A 5,586-nucleotide genomic window follows, 5' to 3' on the forward strand; every position below is an offset into this window, starting at 1 on the left:
GAAAGAAAGAAAGAAAGAAAGAAAGAAAGAAAGAAAGAAAGAAAGAAAGAAAGAAAGAAAGAAAGAAAGGAAGGAAGGAAGGAAGGAAGGAAGAAAGGAAGGAAGGAAGGAAGGAAGAAAGTGAAAGAGAGAGAGACGGAGGGAGAGAGAGAGAGAGAGAGAGAGAGACCCCCAGTTTCAGGACAGCCTCTGACACCCGAAACACGTGGAAATTGGCAATTAGGGCGCTGATCCTTCGTCTGCAAGGAAAACCCTTCAAGCTGCTACTTACTGGGGATCACAAATGAGAGGAGTCAGACTTAGGAAAACAGATGGACAGATTAAACACCTCCCTACGTTCTAATAGCCTGCGTCAAAACCCCTCAGTTAGGAAGTAAACAGAGATACTCATCAAGGCCGACAGCTTTTAGTGCAGAAGCTTGTGGTTTGGGAGCTGGGAATGGGCACTACCCAGAAAGCATCTTGTCCTAACAAGAGGGACCTAGCGCTCCACAGTTATTACAACGCTCATTTACATGGCCAAGCCTCATCCCAGGATACGTTCCTCTCCTGATACAGATCAACTTTCTTCTTGACTTATTTTAATGAATGCCTAACATGAAATTGAGGGTATCTTTGTTTTTAAATATAGTATATTATTAGTGTCTAGGCAGGCTCCTCTGGAGAAGTGGGTAAGGCAAGGATGGCTCTCCTATAAACCAGATGAGGGTGTGCAGAACAGCCAGATGTTCCTGGTGCCCTGACTAAAGAGCTTCTCTCAATCTGTCCTAGAACCAACTGCTGTGTCTCCTCTCTGACCCCCAGTGTCTTCTCTTTGATGTCTTGCAATTGGATCACCTTTTTCCCCAAAGACAGGGTTTCTCTGTGTAGCCTTGGATGTCCTGGAACTTGCTTTATATAGACTAAGCTGGCCTGGAGATCCACTTGCCTCTGCCTCCCAAGTGCTGGGACTAAAGGCCACCACCACCCGGCAGGATGACCTTTTCCTAAGCATCTTGTTGTATATTTGTGCTACCTCTTCGCCCTAAGTCCCTTGTCTATATGGTATGGACACTGAGCATGAATATTTCTTTATGATACAAATTACTTGGACAGTAAAATGAAGTAGGGAGAGGTGAGTCTTGAAGTCGAGTAGACCTGAATTTAACTGAGGTCTACTTGTTGTCACTTGGCTATGTCACTAATAGTGGTCTGACCTGGTAAAGCATTTCTCTGAGGAAGTTTCCTTTTTAGTAAAAAGGAGATATTAATATTCATCTCAAGGTATGGTTCTGACTGGGCATTGTAGGGAAGGAAGGTCCAGCAATGCTGGGCTTGTACCTCTGCTTTCCTTCCTCTTCTTCTCCCTTTCGTTTATTGGGGAGGAGACGGGGTTTCCTGTAGCCCAGACTGCCTTCGAGCTCACTATGCAACAATGACCTCTGACTGCTAGTCATCCTGCTGTTAGCTTCCAAGAGCAAGGATTACAAATGTGGTCCGGAGCTGTCAGTTTGGGTGGTATTTGAGACGTCTACTTTTTAAACCATATCCCCAGCCCAATTTTAGCTACTATTGTCTTTCTTGGACATTACTAGTGCTTAATTATTTTTTTGTAAATAAATATGAAACAAACAGACAAACAGAACTATAAAAAACAAACAAACAAAAACTAACAAAGTTTTATTTTGAGTAAATGTGTTATTTTTATAAAGAAAAATCACTATAAAACAAAGAGTTTTTGCTTGCTTTGGGGGTGTGGAGAAAGGGTGGGTTCAGGTCTCACCATGTAACTCTGGCTGTCCTAGAACTTGCAATATAGACTAAATTGGCCTTGAACTCACAGACGTCCTCCCGAACTCACAGAGGTCCTCCCGTTCCTTTCTCTGTTGTGCTAGGCTTAAGGACATGCGCCACCATACCCAGATTTAAAATCAAGTTTAATGTAGGATAACAACAGAATAGAACAAAACAAAAGAAAAACAAAACAAAACAAAAAACAAACAAAAACCAAAACAAATAAAAAAGACCCAGGAAGACAAAGACTTGGCAAATCCTGAAGTCTATTGTTTATTGGCCTGGTCTTTCCTGGAGCCAAGTCAGCCACTGTGACAGGGAAGAGTGGAAAGGGAAAGGCTGCCGAGGCACCTATGACCCTTGCTAAGATCTACCCGGAGTCCTAGCACCCACAGAGCTTAGAGCTACCTGCTGTTGTGGATCTAGGACATCTGATGCCCTCTTCTGGCCTTCAGGGGCTCTGGAATACATGTGGTGCGCAGATCCATATACAGGTGCACGCACACACACATGTATACACTGCAGATATAATAAATAAACCTATAAATGCCTCCTTAGAAAGTGAGAGAGGGTTGATCTCCCATCCTCTAAAACAGCCAGTCGTGCATCTGATTGGAAACTGACTGTGGGGCTGGAGAGGTGGCTCAGTGGTTTACTGCTCTTCCAGAGGAGTTCGATTCCCAGCAACCACATGGTGGCTCACAAACACCCGTAGTGGAATCCAGCGCCCTGTTCTGGTGTGTCTGAAGATAGCAACAGGGTACTCATATACATAAAAAAAAAAAAAAAATCTTGGGGCTGGTGAGATGGCTCAGTGGTTAAGAGCACCCGACTGCTCTTCCAAAGGTTCAGAGTTCAAATCCCAGCAACCTCATGGCGGCTCACAACCATCTGTAATGAGATCTGACGCCCTCTTCTGGAGTGTCTGAAGACAGCTACAGTGTACTTACATATAATAAATAAATAAATCTTTTAAAAAAATCTTTTTTAAAGAAAAAAAAGAAAGAAAATGGACTGACTGCTCTCCTCCTCTGGCTCCTCCCTCCTCGTGGAGTAGATTCCTCTTCCTCAGGCCACTCCGAGGCCTCACCGATCTCTGCCAGACTTAGTTGCTCTCTACCAAGAAGGCTTTTCTAGGTAGGGCATAATTCCTGTTCATTGTGGCTAATGAATTTCTTTTTCCTCTATCTATCTATCTAGCTATCAATTCATATTCTTCAATATGTATTCTTTTTATGCATTTTTACTTATTTTTACTTATTTTTAAAATTTTATTTATTTATTATATGTAAGTACACTGTAGCTGTCTTCAGACACTCCAGAAGAGGGAGTCAGATCTCATTACGGATGGTTGTAAGCCATCATGTGGTTTCTGGGATTTGAACTCAGGACCTTCAGAAGAGCAGTCAGTGCTCTTAGCCGACCACTGAGCCATCTCTCCAGCTCCCTTCAATATTTATTCTTAGCCTTCCAATCTCTCCCTCCTAAATTCTGAGATTCCAGAGCAGCCTGGCAGACATTTGTTTGAGAGTTAAGGCCTAGGGTTCTCGCTGGGAGCCACTCCTCCTCACACCCTAAAGGACACAGCTCTGGGGTTGTTTGATCAGCTCTTCTTGGTGCTTTGACTATCATCAGAACACTGTCGGCTTATGGTCATGTTTACTCAACTGAGTTCTCTCTTCTCTCTCCCCGATACACTCCAGCGTATGAAGTACAGTAGGGATTCTACCCGTTTCTTCAGTCCTGCGATGCCTTGCATAGGGCCTGGCCCATAGTAGCAACTCTGTAAAGGGAAGAGGGAATCCCTATGTACCTGATACCTTCCTAGTGGGAGCTAAGAGATGGAATGATACCTACAAATGGAAGTGCTCTTCAGCCCAAGGGCTCCGTGTTCACCTAGAGAGCAGCTGGAATGAGGTCACAGAGGCGTGTGGAAGAGCTTTTGTATCAGTTTTATCTCTCCAACTCCTGAGTCCCATAATATATTATATAGTCATTGGGTGTTACTGTGTTCCTATCCCCAGACTGCAAAATACTCACTGCTCATGGTTTTTATTTTTTAAGATGTATATATTTATGTATATGAGTACAATGTAGCTGTCTTCAGACGCACCAGAAGAGGGCATCGTATCTCTTTATAGATGGTTGTGAACCACCATGTGGTTGCTAGGAATTGAACTCAGGACCTCTGGAAGAGCAGTCAGTGCTCTTAATGACTGAGCCACCTTACCAGCCTGCTCATGGTAAATATATATGCATGCATATATATGTATATGCATGTATATGTATGTATATGCATATGTATGTGTATATATATGTGAAATTAAAAAATATAATCACATTGTTTTCCCCTTGATTTTCTTTTTGTTGTTGTTTTTTTTTTGTTGTTTTTTTTGTTTTTACCCTTGACTTTCTTCTCTTTAACCCTTCCTACATACCACCACCAAGTTCACAGCCTTTATTTCTTTAATTTTTACTCTCTCTCTCTCTCTCTCTCTCTCTCTCTCTCTCTCTCTCTCTCTCTCTCTCTCTCTCTCTCTCTCTCTGAGATATATACATTCCTAAATAAATAAATGCAACCTGCTTGGTCTGTTAACAGTTACCTGTGTGTATGGTTTCAGTGGGGCTCTCCCCTGGAAAACACTATTTCTCCGACTCCCAGTGTTTTAGGTGCCTGTATTTGTTTGAGACTCCATGAGATTTTCCCCTTTTAACCAAGCATGTCTATAGGCACCATGTCTATAGGCACCATCCTGGTTCAGCTCTTATTTAGGCAGCCTTGGAGACAAGTGTCTTACACCTTTTGTGCTGTGCATTCTTTACAGAATAAGCATACAATTATTACATAAATGTGTCTGTTATAATAGTCCAGGCTTATAAGTGCTCCTTATTGGATATACAGAGTGAAGGAAAACACCTTCACTATACCAGGTGCCCAGCACAGTTACTGTAAAACCTCACTCCTGCTTACAAAGAGCTCATATGACCTTTATTCAGAAGATGCACTTTCTGTCTATTTTTTCTACTCTGAAGCAGAGGTTTATACACTCCAGGAGAGGAGTCAATTATTAGGTAAACACAGTACTATACTATGGGACTTAGTTTTCAAATGACTTGCATTTCTGAACACAAGAATTCAAAACATTCAACATATTTTAGGTATATATTTGATGAATATGAGTGTTTTGCCTGCAAATATGTATGTGCACCATGTGCATGCCAGGTGTGAATGCCAGGTGCCCTCAGAAGTCAGAGGGGGCTTTGAGAGCCCTGTAGCTGGAGTCACGGATGTTTGAGAGCCATGGCAGGGCTGTTGAGAATTGAATCTTGGTCCTCTTGTAAGAGCTACTAGTGCCTTATTCACTGAGCCATCTCTCCAACCCCAAGTTCAAATTAATTTAACAGAGTGCTAAAAGAGGTTAAATATTATTAAAAATGCTCAAGAAGAATACTCAGCCCAGTGAGGAGGAATTTTAATCCGGCAACATGACTGCTCTGGCAAGGGACCACATCCGATGATACGGTCCAGCTGTAATGCAAATGTGCTCTGGATTACAGTGTGATTTGGCTGAAATACAGACATGTCCTTAGTACACATTGTTAATCCTTAACAATGAAGGTGAGGTTAGTTTGTAGAAGGAAGCAGCAATCTTTTAAAATGATGTCTAATTGAGGGGCAGACAAAGTGATGAATTAGAGAAAGATTTCACAGAATGAGTCAGAGCTAGGATATGTCCATGTTCTATGTGAGACTACAAGGACAGAGAGAGAGAGAGAGAGAGAGAGAGAGAGAGAGAGAGAGAGAGAGAGAGA

The sequence above is a fragment of the Mus pahari genome, chromosome 18 (genome assembly GCF_900095145.1).
Source record: "Mus pahari chromosome 18, PAHARI_EIJ_v1.1, whole genome shotgun sequence".
Classification (NCBI taxonomy): Eukaryota; Metazoa; Chordata; class Mammalia; order Rodentia; family Muridae; genus Mus; species Mus pahari.